Here is a 19,322-nt window from a genome sequence, read left to right on the forward strand (position 1 = left end):
AGGCCATACGGTGATTCCTTTTGAGAAACAATGCTACCTCTGTTTAAAACTTGCTCCGTTTTTTTATTTCGATTCACTGCAATAAGCTCTGAAAGCTGTATGGGTGAGTGCCAGATATTTTCCCACTTTGTTGACAAAAATCAAACTATTTCAATGTAAAAAAAAAAAAAACAATTCCACAGATAATTTAATCACCCTGCATCTGAATTTTAGATTAGGACATTTTTATAGCCTCAGCCAAGTTTTTCTGTCAAAATCAAGCACTGGATTGTTATCATTTTTTCATTATTTTTCATTCATCACAATAAAGGTTAAGTAAATTATTGAGTTTCTACATTGACTTAAGCAATGTGTAATAAAAACCAGCAAAACACACACACACATACACACACACTCTTCTGCCTCCCCCTTTCTCACTGGCTCTTACTGTCTATGTAGTCCAGCCAACCACTGTGGGTTTTCTAGGATTCCTGTGGCTGAGTCATCTTGCGCTCTGTATCATCCACAATATCATCTTCCCAAACGTCTCCCTAGAGCAGGATGCAACTGGCTTCGCATGAAAGGAGTGTGTGTATATGTGTGTCTGTGTGTGTCTCTGTGTGCGAGTGTGTGAGTGAGTGAGAGACAGAGGTCTTTTTCATATCTCAGGCTTTCTGAACCCAGGAACAGTCAAAATACCTGCAAATGACTCCCATCCCCACCCTCCCCGCAACACCCACCAGATCAACATCCCAGCTGGAAAGCCGAGCGCACACTCACATGTTACAGCTCAGTTGAAATTCTTTTGTATTCCAAGCTGTCAGTAATCCGTTTATCTATCCATCTATCTGTTGCAGCTTTAGCTTTTGCAGGCGTTTTACACTAGAGCACACTCCAGCCAACAAGAAAAAAAAGTAGCAACTCTACATAAATAAACCTTTTATGAACTCTGAACCAGCTCTGAAATAATGCTTTACCACATTCTCCACAATGAAGAAACCCAAGTATCTTTCAAAGCCATTGTACACACCTAATTCCTAACCCGCTTAGACCAAAACCACTTGCCATGAAAATACTTACTTAGCAACAAAGTGATGAACTGCATTGGATATTTGAGGTGCTTAAGTGAAAGAGCATTTGGGGTTGCTCTTATGGACTGAAGTAGAAACACTAACACAGCTGCAAATGTAAAAGAATGGAACATAGTCATTTTGCTGGAGTTCCTCTCTTCCTATCTGAACTCCAGTTTTTCCCAACACTCACCACACCTTTTCCATGTCCATCACCACCTGGTCACAAACTCGACACTCTTGCACAAGTTCCCCGCTTTCTCAGAATGACACCCTTACCCTTACCTAACCCCACCTCTTGTTCCTAATCCACAACCCCCAGCCAAGGCCTCCATCACCCCACCCCGAAGCTCAAATCCAAGATCCTTAATCCCACTCTGCCTGTAGTCATTCATTCCCGGCCAAGACCGCAGATGTTTCAGCATGCCGCTCTCACTCTCTCACAGTTTGGGTTAGGAAGGCCAAACTTTTGACAGAGTGGTTTCTTTAAAAGGCAGACCAACGCAGCCAGATAAAACTTAATGTGAGAGCTTACTCTCACGATAACCTCATCCATATATCGTATAAATAAATACAGGAAGATGTAGAAGATGGTGACTAGATCTGAAGGCTGAAAGCCAAAAATGAATCAACCAAACTTTGTACAGACAAGCTGCACATTTCTCCAGCAAGCCTTCCAGATGGTAAAACAGATAGCCTTTACCTTGTCAGCGAGAAGCCCAGGCAGAAAACGTATTAGCTGAGAAAAAAAAAAACAGCAACGACTGCCTTGTCTGTGATCCAAAATGTCACCCACACATACAGAGTGCAGAATTGCCAGCAGGTCTAAAAAGGCCAGACAATCATGAAAATAACAGGTTCCCCTCCTTTCTTTTCCATGGAACCCGTCGCTGCAGTCCTTTTTCTTTGAGGTGGCTCTTGACTCATGGAGAGGTCAGGTTATAGGAAGTTAGTCATACAGGAACCTTGAGTCAGCCTCTTAACCACAGTTTGTCTCTACACAGATGCAGGACTATTCAGTTCAGTCAAGATGCACTTGTTGATCATCAACTGGAGCTTCTGGCACATTCTCCTTAAAGAGGATTCAGGTTCGTCTGCAAAAGCCGCAAAAGTACAAGTGACCAGATTTTTCCAGAGGTTGAAAAGGAACAACTATCAAAGGCAGATGTGAGTGATTAACAGATTAGCAGCCACAAGTGGCACATTTACTGTATTCACAATATTTGTTTAAGTATTTTACTGATTAATGATATGGTATAAAAAGACTACAAAGAAGTTTTCCTTTGGAGAAAAAAATACCAGCTTTACTGGAGGCTTTATTTTCAACACTATAACATTAAGACAGGAGGAGAGAACTATTGAAAGGACGATCTTTATGCATGCAAACCAAGAAAGAATTAACTTTTGAAACATTTAATTGACTCAGGATTAAAGCATTTACATCATAATCATTTATAATGACAAAACAATATTTAGCTAGGAGCTTTAATGCGGCACCAATACTTGATACATTGGTTTTATTGAGATGAGGTTGAGTATTGACTTCATGTGTTTTGGTCTTGGTTTTAAAACCCAGTCATGGTGTAAAAAAACCGGTTCAGAGTGAAATGTCCACTGTGATGAAGAAAACATTGTCATGTGGTGCGTCAGTAGAAATAAATAAAAAAGAATAGCACAGAACAATGGAGGTCGTTTTCCTTTTAAGCCTCCCTTTTTGTGGTATAAGGGTCACAGTGTCTGCAGTCGACTTCCTCCTTCTCAGATAACTCTCTTCACAGCTGAGAACGAATATTGATTTATGCCGATCAAGCCTCGACAGGTGTAAATACCTCTTTGGGAAATAAATCTTCTAGTGTATGTTGTCAAGTTAATTTATCATGGCAACAGAAGCAGCAGAATATGATTTGGGGATTTATACTTCCAAGAAAGCAATGGTAGTAATTACAATATATCTAAACAACCTAAAAGTCAAAGACTGAAAAAGAGGGATTAAAACCAGAAAAAAAAAATCTGCATCATTTTAAATAAAACTGACATCTCCCTTTTTTTCAGCTGTATAAATAACTTGCTGCTTTTAAATGAGAGCTGACAGCGAAGAAGCGGGAAAGAATAAGAGGTGCTGAGAAAAATGGGAGAGACCTGCTGAGAAGAAAGAGATATGGAGCAAAATGTGAATGTGAGAGGGAGGAGAAGTGAGGAGAAATGAAATCAATAATGAACAGCTCCATAACAGGAACTTAATCAGAACAGCAGGTCCCTATATTGCTCCTGACTAGCACACGCATCACCGCCGTCGATTCAATTTACTCCCCAAACCCTGAAAAAATAAATAAAACATGGAAAATAAATTGAGACGCTCATTCAAATTCATTAGAACTCGTCCCTGTGTGCCTACAGTACATAATATTCCTTGAAGAAGTAGAAGAAGTAAAATGGAAAAAAAAATGAAAATATGCCAACAACTCAGTATTGGTTTCTTAGAGACTGAAGGCAAGGGTACAAAGTCATCACAGCCCCCTCAAACGCTAATGTATTTCACTCATGTACCCACACACTCATTACTGTATATAAATACATGTTATACTGTATTCACACATTGTAATGAAAATATGTAGATACATGTATACTGTGAGATTAATTTCACATGTATGCAGAGAGATGTCTACGCTTTACACCCACATGTGCCGCAATAGGTAGATATTACGTTGTACAACTAAAGTAATGAGATACACACTCATGAGATGCCACACATTTTTTAAAAATCCATCCATCCTCAATACTGACTGTTATCCAGCTCAGGGTTGCAAAGGGCTGGAACTGATTCTTGCTGACTCGGTAAGGTGCGTCCTGGGCAGGTCAGCGGTTCATCGCGAGGTGTGCACAAAGACCGCCAGCGACAAATGCAAACATTCACATAGAAACTGATTTAGAATCAGCATTTAACTTGACCTCTCCTGAAATTTAAAGTGAGGGAAGAAAATAGAACAACTGGAGAAATGTGTTTCATTTTTGGCGGCGGACTGTGGAGGACTGGCTGGAACAGGGTTATACGTGAACAGTCCGAGATCAATCCACAATAAAAGCCTTTTGGTGTTTCATATTACTGACAGTTCTCATATAAGGGCTTCATATCCAAGGGTCTTCACACATACTCTTATCTTATCTTAGCACACACACACACACACACAGGTCACAGTCTTCCAATTACAAATCAACTCTACTCAAAAGAAGAAAAGTCAAACTCGTAAGAAAGAGCGACAACAATATAGAAGAAAAAAAATCAAATCAGTGAAAGGCAATGTTGCATAAAAGTGCAAGCTGGGTCGGTGATGACGTGAGGAGCTCGACAGTGGGCAGTCAGCCATGCATGCAAGTTTTGTTCTGATGACAGCACAGAACTGATGTTTTAATAGTGAGATCGCCTCCAGCTCTACCAACCCGTTTCCTACCCCCATATACAAAACTCACTTTATTCCTTTCTCACTCCGTCTTTCACAACAATCATTTTTCTATCTTTCTCTCAAACTAAGACCATAACTCACCTTCGTCCCCCTTTCTCCCCCTTCTCTCCATCACTGCTTTGCTCCCAGTCTCCCAGACAGCTTCATAATGGCTGGCACCTCCTCAACAGTGGCGCTAATTGAAAGATGAACGAGTTTATTTGGGCTTAATCCATCACCCTGTCACCTGAGGAGGAGAAGAAAGTCCTGGGAAAGACGGGAGGATGAGGGTGCAGGGAGGGGGTGACGGAGAGAAAGAAGCATTGGAGGGTGGCGATGAGGGCAGAGACGTGAGCAATGGTAGGACAAGAACAAGATCAGAAAGGCAGATAAGGAGTAAGAGAGCCAAAAAAAAAAAAAAAAAACGAGAATGGTCAAAGACTGACTGCTGAAGAAAGTTTTATTGGCATTGTAAAAATAATCCTCTGTAATAACAGCAACTCAGCATATGAAGACTTTACACACAATTTAAAGAGGAACTCGCTAACTTTTAACTATGATTTAACGCTGGGCACAAAAGGAGAGAGTAGATATGAGGAGTAAAAATTACTGCTCTCAAATTGAGGAAAAAAAAAACACAGTGGGCCAGTGAAGCATGCTGCTTTAAGATTTTCTATGCTTGTGTTTATTACATGTGGCTCCAAAGGGAGCGTAACTCTAATCCTCGACAATCGCAGAGGTATTCCTCTCCCACTTAGATACCCAGGATAACGAACTGCCGCTTCATGAAGACAGAGCCGCAGATTCAGCCTAGTGTGCATACCTGCTGCTTCATTACCACAGAAGTCAATGCAGATCTCTGTCTATAAGCTGCCATCAGTACTGAATGTCAATAATGCAACACAAACTCGGCTCCTCAGATAGTACAAGAGGACATTTGCATTAATTGCTAATACTTTTCCATGTGGAGTTAAACTGGAATCTAACATTTTATTTACTTTCCCAAGAAGAGAAGGAATTTGTCAGGGGGGAAAATAACTCCTAATAAGCAGCAAGGAAAAAAAATAACAAATAAAATAAAATAACTACCTATATGAAGTCAGACTGACTGGTTTATTGCTGCAAATAGGCTTGAAAGTGCTTTACGGACTGCTATTAGTATAAAATATGATATATCTTTTAATGATAAAGTGATATATGTTTATAACCAGCATATTAAAGTTATGAAGCCACAGCAGCATATTCAACAAAATATTCATGAACTTAAAACTAAATGGAAATTTTATGTATTGGAGCAGTGTCTGCACCACTTCCAATCTCTGTTGAGACAAGAATTAGAGATAGCCGCACGGCAGTGTGTCCCTAACAGCGTCTCCACAGTATATGATGGTATTTTTTACTTGCTGTTCTCTTGAGAAATGGTCATCACAAAGGGCACAGTCAAGCTTGACTGATTTTGTAACTACCAGTCTGGTCTGATCTTTTTCATTTTCCATTATCTGCAAAGAGACAAGTATCACATTGCCTCACCGCGGGTTTAAGGAGACTGACATGGCTTGTAGTGTTTTGTTTTCTCCGGGCATACCTTTATAAAACAGCAGCCTCCATTTTTCGTGTGACCATAAATGGCCCCTGACACCTGGTGGGTGATTTGAAGCTGAAAATAGAGGTCAATACAAACACTTGTCTCAGTGACAAACTCATGCGCCGCTGATGTTCTGGTGCCTGAAGCTAAATATTTTGTCCCTTCTGACCTGGTGAAAGGAGTTTTGCTTGCAAGGATGTACTGGATATCTATTTTTATTGACACTCTGAAGCCCTTCAAGCTCCAGGACAAAACTGAATCTATAGTGGTGGATGATGGAACAGTCCCTTTCTGATGTGAAAAACTATCCATCTGTATGTGATCTGTACAAGATTACACCCACAACTAAAGCGATAGTGATGCACGCTTATCTCTACATCATTATTTTTTTAGGTATGCTGATTAAAAAAAAAAAGATTAATTGCACATTGTGCTTTATTCTGCATACATAGGCATTTATCATCAACTGACCAGCACTGCAAATTGTCAACACAAATGACCGAATGGTAATATGAACGGAGGGTTAAGTGCCAGGAACGGCTCTGGATGAGGTAGTTAGACTTAGTCTGCTCCCCACAAGACAGAGGAGGATATAAGGGTGGTGGAGACGGAGCATGAAAGTGGAACATAAGCAGAGCAGAGAGCATTACAAGCGCTACGCAGGCCTGCACTCCAGGTTGAGTAGAACCAGTTGTACTAACAAAGCAATAAACGTCCGTCTGCTGATGGGAAAAATTAATATATGGGCTCTCTCTAGCACTATGCGAAAAACAAGTGTGGTGTACCCCCCCCCCCCACCAAAAAAAAAGCTAACTTTCTAGAGGTAAACAATGAGATTTCTTAACACGGAGGATGGAAAACCTGCAGTTCTGTTCACGATCTGTCTGTGACAATTCAGGGAAGCAAAGCCAGCGTCGTCACGGGGAAGAGGAGGGGGGGGGGGGGGGTGTCCCTTGAAACAAACAACTATCCAAGACTGGCAGCTTCAGCGGGAGGATGCCAGAAAACTGTCCTGTGAGCAATGTCTCACTGGTGACATAAAAATGAGTGGCGGCATCCATTCTTTCTTCTGCTGTCTGACTACTGCAGCCAACAATTCAAGAACGCTGAAGACTGTTACAGGAGCGTTCTCCAGAGTGATCCTCTGGCAGTGTGGCAGAAAGGAAGGTGCTGATAGAGATGTCCTCCTTGGTGAGAGGCTGTAAATTTCTGGGGAGCCCAGTTTGTTGTAAGTGAAGACTAAAGCAGCTCTCTGAGATTGAAGCACGAGGTTTATAAATTAATCCTACTTTTTCCAAGTGTGTTAGGACGGATTCTGCTATTGGCTTCTTGGCTCTATCTACTTTAAGTTTTATGTTCTTTACTTCATCTTGACAGAGCAGACATTCATAAAAGAGCATATGCAGAGTCGTCACTCTAAAGATGGCACTTTCCCCAAAAAACTTTGCTTCGGTTTTTGTGAGCCGACTATCAATAAACAGATGTAAACGACAGAGTTTAACTGAACCCAAGCCTCAATTTTGTCAATGTCGAGTTCGTTGCTCCCACTTTTTTCTGGCGTTGTGTGCCCCTACTTTGTCATTGTTGCTTGTTTGTTTTGGCTTCAAGGTGCTTTTTGAATCATTATTTTTTTTAGTGTGCGAAGAAAAAAAATAAATAAATCAAACAAACCAACACAAATCTATATTCATGTAACACTGAGTGAGCAGTCAGAAGTGGTTTGCGTGAACTTTGCTGAACTCCCCTCCTATTGTGTATTCAGCAGCTCAACGGAAGAGCAAGTTGGAAATCTCCTGTGTCTCAGTTAAATACTTTATCTCATCCCTTGCCTAGCAACCAGTTATAAAAACACACACGCCCAAACAGCCGTGCAAGCATAAACTCACAAAGTGAATCAAGCATGCACCTGCAGTTACAAACACACACACTCACACACAGGAGAGAGAGAGAGAGAGAGAGAGAGAGAGAGAGAGAGAGAGAGAGAGAGAGAGAGAGAGAGAGAGAGAGAGAGGTGCAGACATGCTAAAAGAACACACCTAAAAGTGCATTTCCCCACCACCTTGTTTTTAATTAAGCTCCCCGGCTCGGACTTTAATTTGATCAAATGGTGCTGCATTAATTGAATAAGCCGAGTCATTCAGATGTAACACTATCTGCTCCACTGATAGAGTGCATAACAGTTTAAAAAGGCAGCATTAATCCCCCTAATGTAGCAGTATATTCTGAGCAAAAGCAGATTTGCTGTGTTCATGCGAGTGAAACTGTCACCGGGGTGTAAACGGCACGCCGCGTTTGCCAGGCTGACCGGCAAGAACTTTGTGGCCGAACTCTTCCAAAAGCTCTTTTAATTCACAATGTATAATCCATCGGTCTTTAGGAATATTTGTTCCTTTCTTTAATTGAAAACACAACGGACACCGCAAGGTAAATTAGGCTGCCGCTTCTTATTTTCATTTGCTTGCAGAGATCGGGAAATCCCTTGCGATACCAAGAAGGTGGAAAATTGTGGCACAGAAAACAATTGCATCTCAGATTTGAAAGAATCTTAGTCTCCCATGATAAATAACGGTGGTACCCATGCGTCAGCGTATTAAAAAAAAAAACAGTTGTCCCATTTTATTCCAGATCCCACTCACAATTACCGAACACAACAATCAATCTGAGGCAAATTTGTGCTTAATGAGCAGAAGTGATGTATTCCACCACTTCAGTGCAACTGTTTGCTTTTGCTAATGCACTTCAACTTAATGTTTTAATAGTTTTCAAAATCTACGGTCAAATTAGGTTCATTAAATCCACTGAGCTTGTTGTGGAAACAATATTCGATTGAGATTTATACAGTCAGTGCCCACACTGCACCATCAAGAATAATCATTAGAACAAGCTGGCCCAAAGTTCCCGTCTGGATTAATTCATAACTATATAGGTCAAATACATCTTACAAAAAAAATCTAAACCAAACAAAAAATAAACTTTATTGAAGGACTAAACCAGCAAGAACTGTAAATAAAGATACACAATTCAAGGTTAATGACAGCTTTTCATTCTGCTGCCAACTTGAAAGTGGGTTAAAATGCAGCCAACTTTTTAAAAACTAAAACCAAGAGGGACTTCCAAACAAAAACTACCGAGCAATAAATAAAAAAAACATTGACAGTTTGTGATGACGCTCATGAGCACATTATTCTCAATTCTGCACGCCTAACTTATGTAACACTATTGGAGAAACAAACGTGCTTTTAGTGAAGAAAGTAGTAGGATTTTCGTGTAAGAATGTAACGCGGGGGTTGACATGCATGAGTGTGCCAGAGTCTGTTTTGTTGAGCATAAAATGACAGACACAGGATCGCTGGGAATGTTCATATTGACCCGGTAATGTCTTTCAAATGCCTCACATAGCTGAAAACAAGTGCCAAATGAAAAAGGAAAATATCCATTATTGAAATTTCAGTAAGAGCACTTTTGTGCTTAATCCTACTTGTCTTTGAGAAAACGTTGGAGCGCTCCCAAAAAGGCATTTCTCAGACAGCCGTGGGACATCTTAACACCCATGCAAGCCAGAGTCTGATCCAGCAGTACATTATATTCTGCACCTGTCACCAAGAGGAACATGATGTGTCTGTGCATGTTTTTTCTGGTCAATAACTTAAGAAAAAAAACAAAAACTGACAGGAACTGTATTGAGAAACAACAACCCCGCATCACAAAAGAAAACGCTGATGTAATATTTTGAGGTATTCAAAACACTGCTAAGAAAAAAGAAAAATATTGCTGTGACACAAAGAACAATTTAAAAACAGAACTCAAGCTTTACTTTAGGGAATAGGGAAAAAGTATAGAACTATGCAAAAAAGAACAGGAGTAGGTAGCAGCACTGATGTGTGGTTGCGATGGCTAAACCTCCTCTGCCAGCCCATCAGTGAGGTTACAGCAGGATAAAAGGTGGCGTCCTGTCCTTCAGCTCCATACTTGGCACTCTCACCTGGCGCATTACTTTCAAGTTGGAGGCCTCTGACCCGGGCGAGCATGGTGCCCTGCAGCTCATTCAGGCTTGTTTATTGTTTTGTGTGTTCAAATCTGCCCAATCTCATGCTGTAGTGTGATCTGGCTCCCCTTGAGAGGAATCTGACCCTTCATCACAGTGGTGAGCGACCTCTGCTTTCATGCTATTGTTTTTGCTACATAGCATAACGGGAGTGTGGTTGCAGGTAAATAGGCTCTGTTAATATGATAAGGAAAACCAGTGAAACGGAAAGACTTTCGTCACGTTTTGAGTTTCCCTTTACACGACAACGATGTTCAGAGTCGCTGTGACCGTTGCTTCTGAAACCGGCTCCCAAGATGGAACTTTTCTTTGATGGTCCCAACATGGATTGAGTTTCCCTTCCCTGATCTGTGCATGTGTCCCGCCTCTCGAATTAATTTGTGCAACTAAACCTGAACTCATTTGAAAAAGTCTACTTAACTGAGTAGGTCTGAGCAGCATAGTTGAGCAATTCGGTATAATCTCATTTTATCAAGTTTCAGCTCAGCCACAGACAGATTCCAGTCAACCAAAACTCCTGGATTAGACTGTTGAAAACATCTGTTTGAAAAGGGTATCAAAGGATTCAGAAAACTAACAGAAATCTGCTACAGAGACAGTGCGGTTTGGAAACAAGTCACATCTTTCACTTGGTGCAAACCAGAATTTTAAACACCAGACTTCTACAGGTTAAAAAAAAATCTAACAGCGAATCCACCAGATAATGTTATATTTGAACCAAACCTGACAAGAAGAGGTGCACAAACAGAACCTGGCAACGATAATGAAGCTGGTTTTGAATCTTAAGAAGGTCCAAGGTAACAATGATCTGTATTCAGAGGTATGTAGCCATTGAGGAGGACTCCGCTACAAGAACAAGAAAAGTCAGAGAACAAGAAAGGAAAGAGGGATGGAGCTTATAGGGTAAAACAGCAAAAACTGCCTCAATGGCTAAAACCCACAGGGGAAAAGAACTCAATTAATTGAAGTTCTTAAAATTCATTAATTCAACATATTTACAGTTTGAAGTATAGTGAAACTGCAATATGCTATGTATTCGTGTTTACTGCAGTATTTCATTTGCTTAACATTGTCCAAAAATAGCTTCGAACCATAAAGTTTGCAGACTGTTAAACAATCTTTATTCTCATTGGGGATACATAGAATAAGTCTGATTATGAAATCTCAGCAGCGGAGAAAAACTTACAGACACGACAGTGTTTGAAATGAAATTGAGACTGTCAAGCGGAGCACCCCAGAGACGGAGGCTGCTCTGCTGATATTGTTCAATACTGTAAAATAGTCGAGATGGTTTTTTAGCCACGAGGACCAAAAGGCTCATTAGCCTAATTCCTGTGTGGGGACAAATTAACATACTAACTATTGCACTTAACACAAGTAACAGGAAGAGCTTTCACTCCATTACATAAAGGAATTCATCAAAAAACACACTGCAAATCTGTTTTCTCGAAACCCATGTACATACTTTGGGATGTTTAGTAGTCTTGTGTTTTAAGGAAATGATTTTTCTACATAGTGGCAAGGAAAGGAATAATTCAGATTGAAATGCTGCAAATGGAGACAAACAGAATTCTTCATCCACACAGGTTTTGTTCATGATGGATATAATATTCACCTTGGACAAACTGTACTCTAAGCTTTGGCAACACTGCTCTTGAAATATTCTTAATAAAAATCCCTATCAGTTGAACAAATGCTCAAATTTAAGAAATACAGATGCCCGTTTTGATCATACTTTATACCAACATATCCCAATAATGTGCACATGATCTAAAATAAGATTGTTATTCTTTATTTGAAAAGCTTTTTTTTTTTTTTTTCCAAGTGAAAGTCTCCATGAATCTCATTGGATTATCACTGCTACATATTTTTTGGATTTAAACTCCTTTGCTGTGGAAACAGCATAACTCTGGACTTCTGTCTAGTACTGCCAAGTCCTAGTCAGTATTACTGGCAGAGGGAGAAATGTGTTCCAGCAAATGGGATAATGTACAGCATAACGATCGGTTGGCTGTGAATACTGTTTGCCTAAACCAGTCTTTAAAAATGAAAAAAGACATAGAGAAAAAAAAAAACAAACACTATAAATCCACTGGTGCCTAATCTATGTCGATGTGTTTGAGTAAATGAGAAGAGGCAGTCTGTGTGTGTGTGTGTGTGTGTGTGTGTGTGTGTGTGTGTGTGTGTGTGTGTGTGTTTGTGTCTGCAGAGGCACCGGGGGACTTTTATGACGCTCACAGCAGCCACCGTGACGGAAACCCCACAGTTGGCACAGTTGCATCGGCCCTAATTCGGAAATAAGGGTTATAAAAATGACACCGCTGTCATAATTTTATGTTGTGCTCCAGACGGCCAGAGATGCTGGGTGCGGAACATATGAGCGCGCGTCGTCTGGAAAGAGCGGGTCAGCGGTGGCCTCGTTCTGGCCCATTTGTGCTTGGTCGACTGAGGACGTGTGTTTGTCACTAACAGGAGACCGCGCACAACATGCGCACGCTTGGGGCGAATGAAGCACACACACCTGAATCACATCAGTGATGTGCACGTCATATTACATTTCAGTGCTTTCAAGAAAAAAAAAATATCTGTGATTCTTAAAGTTTTTTTTAACAAATTGATCGTTTAGTTGAGCTTTGCAGCCTTTTCTTGCACCCTGAAAGTCACTGCACCTGTACGTCTGCAAGAAACATCACAAGAGCTTTTTTTTCTTTTTTATATAAAGCTACATTTAAAAGTTTTTAATACCCTGATAAATCTCTCTGACAAGCTTTAAATGGAGTTTCGCCCACATGTCAGCTGACATTTATACAGCTTTGTAACTGCAGCAAAATCATTTAATAAATGGAGGGGGGGGGGCATCCCAGCAGACTTGAATGCCTCCTCAGGGTTCTTGAGACTGAGTGGGGCTTCAGAATGAGCTTAGTCTGCAATTTATCTAGTCAGGACTTCAACTAATGCAGACTCCAACTGTGTGGCAGTCCTTTTGTCTCACTTAGAATCCGGCTTTCCACTGACGGCCGCGGCAACGGATCCACTTTGTTTCCTATTGCTGGGAATTCAGTAAGTGTAATCCATGAAGTCAAAGCAGCCCATATATATATATTTTCTGATTTCTTTACAATTCATTGCTCTTTTGTTTGATTAAAAGAAAAAAAAAAGAGAAAGAGGAAGTACTTTTTCCTTATTTGACTGCTATGGTGAAAATTCTGTTGAAATATTTATGATCAAGCAAACTAAGAGCAGGTTTGATGCTCAATTACCTGTTTCTACATTTGAATTTGCATGTGGTTGCTAATATGTTTTCATGAAGTGACACTAAAATTGTGACTTGATGTGTATCCAACATCTTGCTACCACTGCACCTACAATATGATTAGTGGAGGAAATGAACTTTATGTCCTATTCAACAGATAAAACCACTGTGACCCGCTTTAAACCCCGAGTCAATGCATTTAGTTTTGTTGCTCGTTTTTAAATCACTGCTGAACAGTGATGAGAAGGTGCTGAAAGTAAAGCCTGTGCCAGTCGTCACTGGATTATGAGGTTATTCTAATGTGACATTTCATGTCCAATCAATAATCTCTAATGATCCTGATCATCATTATGATCATATGTTATGTCTCAATTCCCCTGACATCGATAATGGACCACTTCTACGGTTGAATTGCTATGAAAATCCCATAACAAGCCTTGGCTGCAATTACTCATCTTTTTTTTTTTACTTCAACTGTTTTATTTCCAAATGCACGCTCGCTTCACTGTCATAATTAGGAAAGTAATAAAATAACACTGTATTTAGAGAACTGAAGTTGAAGGGAACAACAGTGCTTTCCTGCTCCTCTTTGTAATTATGCTTCACTCCGATTTTGAAGTGTCTTTAGTTGATGCTTAAATGAAGGCAAGTCTGTAATTTCACCTAATTAGAGACAAAGTAAGCATTAAAAGATCATTTATCTCACAGTCTCATTTTCCAAAAAGTGACAGAGGACATTCAGCAACCTAGATTAAGTACCAACTCATCTTCATGGCTTCTTTCTTTCTCAGTTCTTCTTTTCCTTACGAATGCATGTTGGTGTCGGCGAGCGGGGAGAGAGCCTCGCTGTTCATTATGCTTGTCGAATCCTGGTGGAGTCTTTGTTCTCATAACTTTCCCCTCTCCTTTTCTGCTTCTCAGGCAGGGGCTCGATCGTGTCTCTGATCTGGTGTCTGTGTTTTCATTAGCTGACCGACTCTTACAGAGTGTAATAATGACAACAACAAACAAGGCCAAATTATCGCAGTAATTAAGTTCTCGAACAGCAAGGCGAGCGAGTGGGAGGAGACGGCAGAGGAGGACGATTTGGCTGTGAATCTTGTCTGCACTGCTGGAGGTGACTTGGGCTGCCTGTATTCAAAGCGAGATAACAGTTTGCAGTCAAACCTCATGATTCTTTGTCTTATTTTTTGCATAACCGTCTTCTCCCCTTTGTTTTCTCTCCTTCTCCACCTCCTCTCCTGTCTGTTCTCCACTCGCCTTCTCCGTCCTTGTGCTCAAAGCTCACATTTTTCCTCCCTCTTTTCTCTTGGCTGCGTCGCAGTTGCTCCATGCACTCTGTTACCTCTCTCCCATGTGTGTCATTCCATCTCCTCCGTTACCATCCAGCAACTCCGTCCAGATTTCAGTGAAGCGGCGGCTTCCAAAATACGGTATTTACCAGGACAAACACAAAATCGATACCCACCCAATGTAAACACAGCACAGAGGTTGCTCGGCAGATCTGCCAATTGATGCTGGCCCATGCCCCGCAACCGAGTTTAGAGATTACAAATGTGGGGAGAAAGAAAAAACATCCTTAGATGTATAATTTCCGCTTGAAAAGTCTCTAATGCTGTGCTGGACGACACTCAGAAAATATTTTAACAAAAGGTTTGAGTAATACTTTTAAAAATGGGTTTTTTTATCCATTAAATAACTGTAAAAAACAAAAAGAAGGTGACTCTCTGCACATTCTTTCTAAAGCATATACTTCAGAGGTGTCAAATATATGGTCTACAGGCCAAAAGGTCCAAATCATCCTGCAAGATGACTCTTAAAGGTTTAAAATTATTTTTTTTTTTTTTTTTTAATTTCAGGAAATCTAACAGCTATTTCTAATTTTGTCCACTGGGGAGGTACATGTTTTAATAAGATGAGTAAACACGATGGAAAACTGAAACCAAGAACTGAACAGCCGGCGGCAGCTGTCAAAGCTAGCGAGCTACCTCTGTCTATCGAAACAACATGATCATCAGATTCATACACTGAGGCAAGTTTGACAAACCAAATGCTCAAGGCTTCAAAATGTATCCTTTTTTCCCCCAACAAGACTGAGAAGAAGAACTCTGTCTCAGAGGATTTCAGATTGTACTTTCCATTTCAGTCGATTTTAGATTATCTATAATCACTTTGGTTAAAAAGATGGATTAAATATGAACATTTTGAGTCTGTATTCGTAAAAAAAAAAAAAAAAAAAAATTATGATAGTTGGAGTTGGTGTTTGTTGGTTATTATGACATTTTTTCACACATCTGTTCAAATTAGGATCTGAAGGGCCTATTCATGCCCCGACTAAAATTACTTTTGCACTCCTGCTTTAAGTATTACTTAGAATGTGGATTTTCTCAATTATGAGATGATGAATTTGAATGTGTCCAAGGAGCTAATATGTGAATGAGGTGGGCAGACTCAACTCAGTCACTCAAATGGCAATTCAGGTAATACTCCACCACAAAAAAGCTTTTTACAAAGTGATTTGCATGAAACTGAGGTTTGATAATCTCTTGTTCTCATACTTTGCATGTAGTCAGTGTAAACTACTGAAAAACTTTACGAAGTGAATACACAACAACATGAATGACTATACAGATGGCTAAGTATCAAGGATGATGGGGAAAACGCAGAAAGGACTACTTCAAATATGAGTTATATCTTGTATTAATGACTTCAGAGTTTTAAACAGAAGTTGTAACATTGCTCCATGATGTAATTGAATGCACTGCAACTATATCACTCATTCACATACTTCTCCACTCAAGCTTCCAGCTACTTTGAAAATGCCCAAATAAGGCGAAAACACTTAACTATCTGCATCCTTTTCAATCCACATCAGGTTAAGTCAAGTAGCAGATCAAGAGGGCTGTATTTATTCATAATGAAATATGGAGCGCTGGAGCTGATCTTCAGCGAACCAAGGCAGATTACACCCTGGACAAGTCAGCAGTCCATCACAGAGGAAACATGGAGAGACAGACGAATCTTAGCAGTTTTGATCCACAAAATGACGTCAAACATGTTTTTCACAGTAGGAGGAAACTGCAGTATCCGAGTAATTCCCAAGCCCGGACTCAAACCGGGAATAATCTCACTGTGCGGAATAGTTCTGCAGTTCACAACAGTCAGTAAACGGTCAGTAAAATTCAATCAAGCTTTGAGGGATGAAATTCCGCTATCAGATTTAATGCAAACATTACTGGTTTCTGAGGTTGTGGTCAAGAGCTGTGTTATGTCTACAAAGTGCCTTGCATGTCAGGCGCAGCCACATTCCAGGTCGGTCCAGTGAGCATGAGCCACCAGAATGAGAGGAAAAGCAGCAAAAAGAGGTGATAGTAAACACGATTTGCTGATGAAAGAGGGTGAAACGTGTCATGGCAATACTATTAAAAGCAGTGAAAAGATATTCAGTGCGATTTTATAAATAAAATACCCAATACCAGTCTTGATAAGTATTGGAAAAATTAAAGATCGACAAACAAGCATTGAAGAAACAGTCGTCCTCCTCTCAAACACTCAGGTATTCTGAAAATCAAAGCCAAATGACATTTATTCGCCATGATGTGTATATTTTTCTGTGATTCGGTAACTGACATAAAAAGCCCGGCCTTCCCACTAAGAGACTCGGATTTACGGTAAGTCGGTGCATCAGCATATACCAGATAATACGAGAGAAACTGGGTAAGTGAATGCAACAATACTCTGAAAATGACTCACTTTTTTTAATAATTACTAACATGTGTTCCCCCTCAGACAGGCATGCTTAATGTCTGACATTACCCTTAAAAAACAATCTGAATAGCTAAATTAGCACTGACTGCATGTCAACTGTAATAGCCCATTAATAGAATCTGCTTTTCTACTTAAGTCTACACATCATTGGACTCAGGCACACGAGAACTTGGTTAGAGTTTCTAAAGCAAATACCTTCCTCGCTCCCTTTAACCGGCTCCTCTTTCCCTCTTTCAGTAAGATTTAACTCAAGCCTCCCTTTCTACTCTTGCTGTTGCCTCCTCTCTGAAAGCAACAGTCAATACTTCATTGATACTTCAGCTCCAGCATTGTGTAGCCAGAACATCCGTGGGGGCCTGGAGCGAATAAAATGTGCCTGTTTAGTGTTTCTCCAGCTGGGCTGATCTGAAGCGACAGAAATTCAACCAACAGCCAGAGTGTCTCTCAGGAGACAAGAGGCTTCAGATGTCTGCAGCACTACCATCGCTGCAGCTGTTAAAATTATCTGGATGAAAATGGCACTAATCTGCTACCCTTCATGGGGACTTCACACCGATTTGAGGACATAAAAGGAAATAACATGCATTCCTCCTCTGACAGAGGGCGGAATGATGGGAGAAGACTGCACAGAGAGGGAGGTGAAAAGGGTAAAAATTGAGGGAGCATAATAGTACAATTTCACCCGCCGTTCCTAAATAAAACATTCTGATTAACCAGAATTACTACATTGTTAGTCTTCCACCTGGTGTGTGTGTGTGTGTGTGTGTGTGTCTGTGTGCGCATGCTGCCAGGCAGCTCCGCAAACACACAGCTCTCAGCATTAAATGCAAGACGCAGGTTTCAGAGTTTTCAAACACGCTCTCTTGGGAAAGCATGTCATCTAAATCACTTTTCTCATCACCGAAAACTGATTTTGCAGGCTTTTGTGCACGCTGATGTAGCAAAAATCTTTACTGTAAGTAGGACACAAAGCTGAAGCCTGAGCTCAATTCTTGATGTTCTGTGCCACCGACAATCACGGGAGTGTGCTTGCACACACACAATAGATCATTCTTTATAATTATGCGAGAGGTGTACTATAAATCTTCTCTCATTTTTTTTTCTTTTTTTTCCTCGTGATTCGTTACATTCCTTGGGTGAAACAATGTGTTGTATAGCTGATTATATCAGCTCACAGTTATGGTTCAGTGCTTTGTCAAGGTGCAGTATTTCTCCCCACAAACAAAATTGAAACAGAGAACTGAAACCCAGAGTGGTTTGACAGCAAATCTTGCCACAAACATCAATAAATGCCAGGCTTCACATATTTATGAATAATGTTTAATCTTCCTAAACTCTGGAGCTATATGGTGTATTATTGCAAAATGTCATCTTGCTTTTCAATAGCTCATCAGACTGAAGGAGGGGGGCATCACATATGCTTTCAATGGCTTTCTCCCCAAAGACAGCAGCTCTTCCTCTCTCGTTCTATCTTGCTCTCGGGCTGGCTGACATTTAGACTGTACAGAAAGCAGAACGGAGAAGAAATCTTAAAGAAAGGGATTCTCCAATGAAAAGGGACGGACGGAGCCTCGCCGAGCCTCCCAGGGCCCGACCCAGTCAACCTCATCTGAAATCAAAATGGTCAAAGCTGCTCTGTCATAAGCAAAGAATCTTAAACCATAAAGTAAGTCACAGAGTCTTGCAAAGCAGAGGAGGCAAGTAGGGGTTTGTTAAGAGACTTTTCACACTATTTACTTTCACTCTTTCAAACTGAATGCAAATACCTGTACTTTATACTCCTTGTTGAAGGTGCACAATATCAGGTGCAAACATGTTGAGTATTGAGATAACAAGAGTCAATTTCTTTGTGGTTTAAAGTGTATAAAGTAACCGAGTTCTTTATCTTGTGCTGTTTTAACAAACCTTTTACGATCAGTAGCTCAAAAGCATAAGAGCAAATTATTTTTTGCTAATTTTTCCTTCATTTTTGTGTTTCTAACTTCTGCAACCACCAACTATGCACATTTAAACGGCCATCATGTCACTTTAAGCAACAGCTGTAACTTATACAAACATGACAGAATCATTTAAACAAAGTTGCAACTTCCATACATAAAAAGGGCCATTACAGAAATAAAGAAGCCGTTCTAAGAACACTTTTCATGTTTTGATTCTCCGTGCTGAAGTTGACAAACCCAGG

General features: G+C 40.4%; 1 protein-coding gene across 1 annotated transcript in view; it reads right to left on the minus strand.

Moving 5' to 3' along the window:
- LOC115397477 (RNA-binding motif, single-stranded-interacting protein 3-like) overlaps positions 1-4,697 on the minus strand; it is a 135,156-nt gene extending 130,459 nt beyond the window's left edge. The window contains exon 1 of the mRNA XM_030103822.1: positions 4,592-4,697. The gene's annotated coding sequence lies outside the window, so the exon portion shown is untranslated. The remainder of the gene's footprint in view (positions 1-4,591) is intronic.
- Between the last annotated feature and the right edge of the window lie 14,625 nt (positions 4,698-19,322).

Source organism: Salarias fasciatus, chromosome 11 (genome assembly GCF_902148845.1).
Source record: "Salarias fasciatus chromosome 11, fSalaFa1.1, whole genome shotgun sequence".
Taxonomy (NCBI): domain Eukaryota; kingdom Metazoa; phylum Chordata; class Actinopteri; order Blenniiformes; family Blenniidae; genus Salarias; species Salarias fasciatus.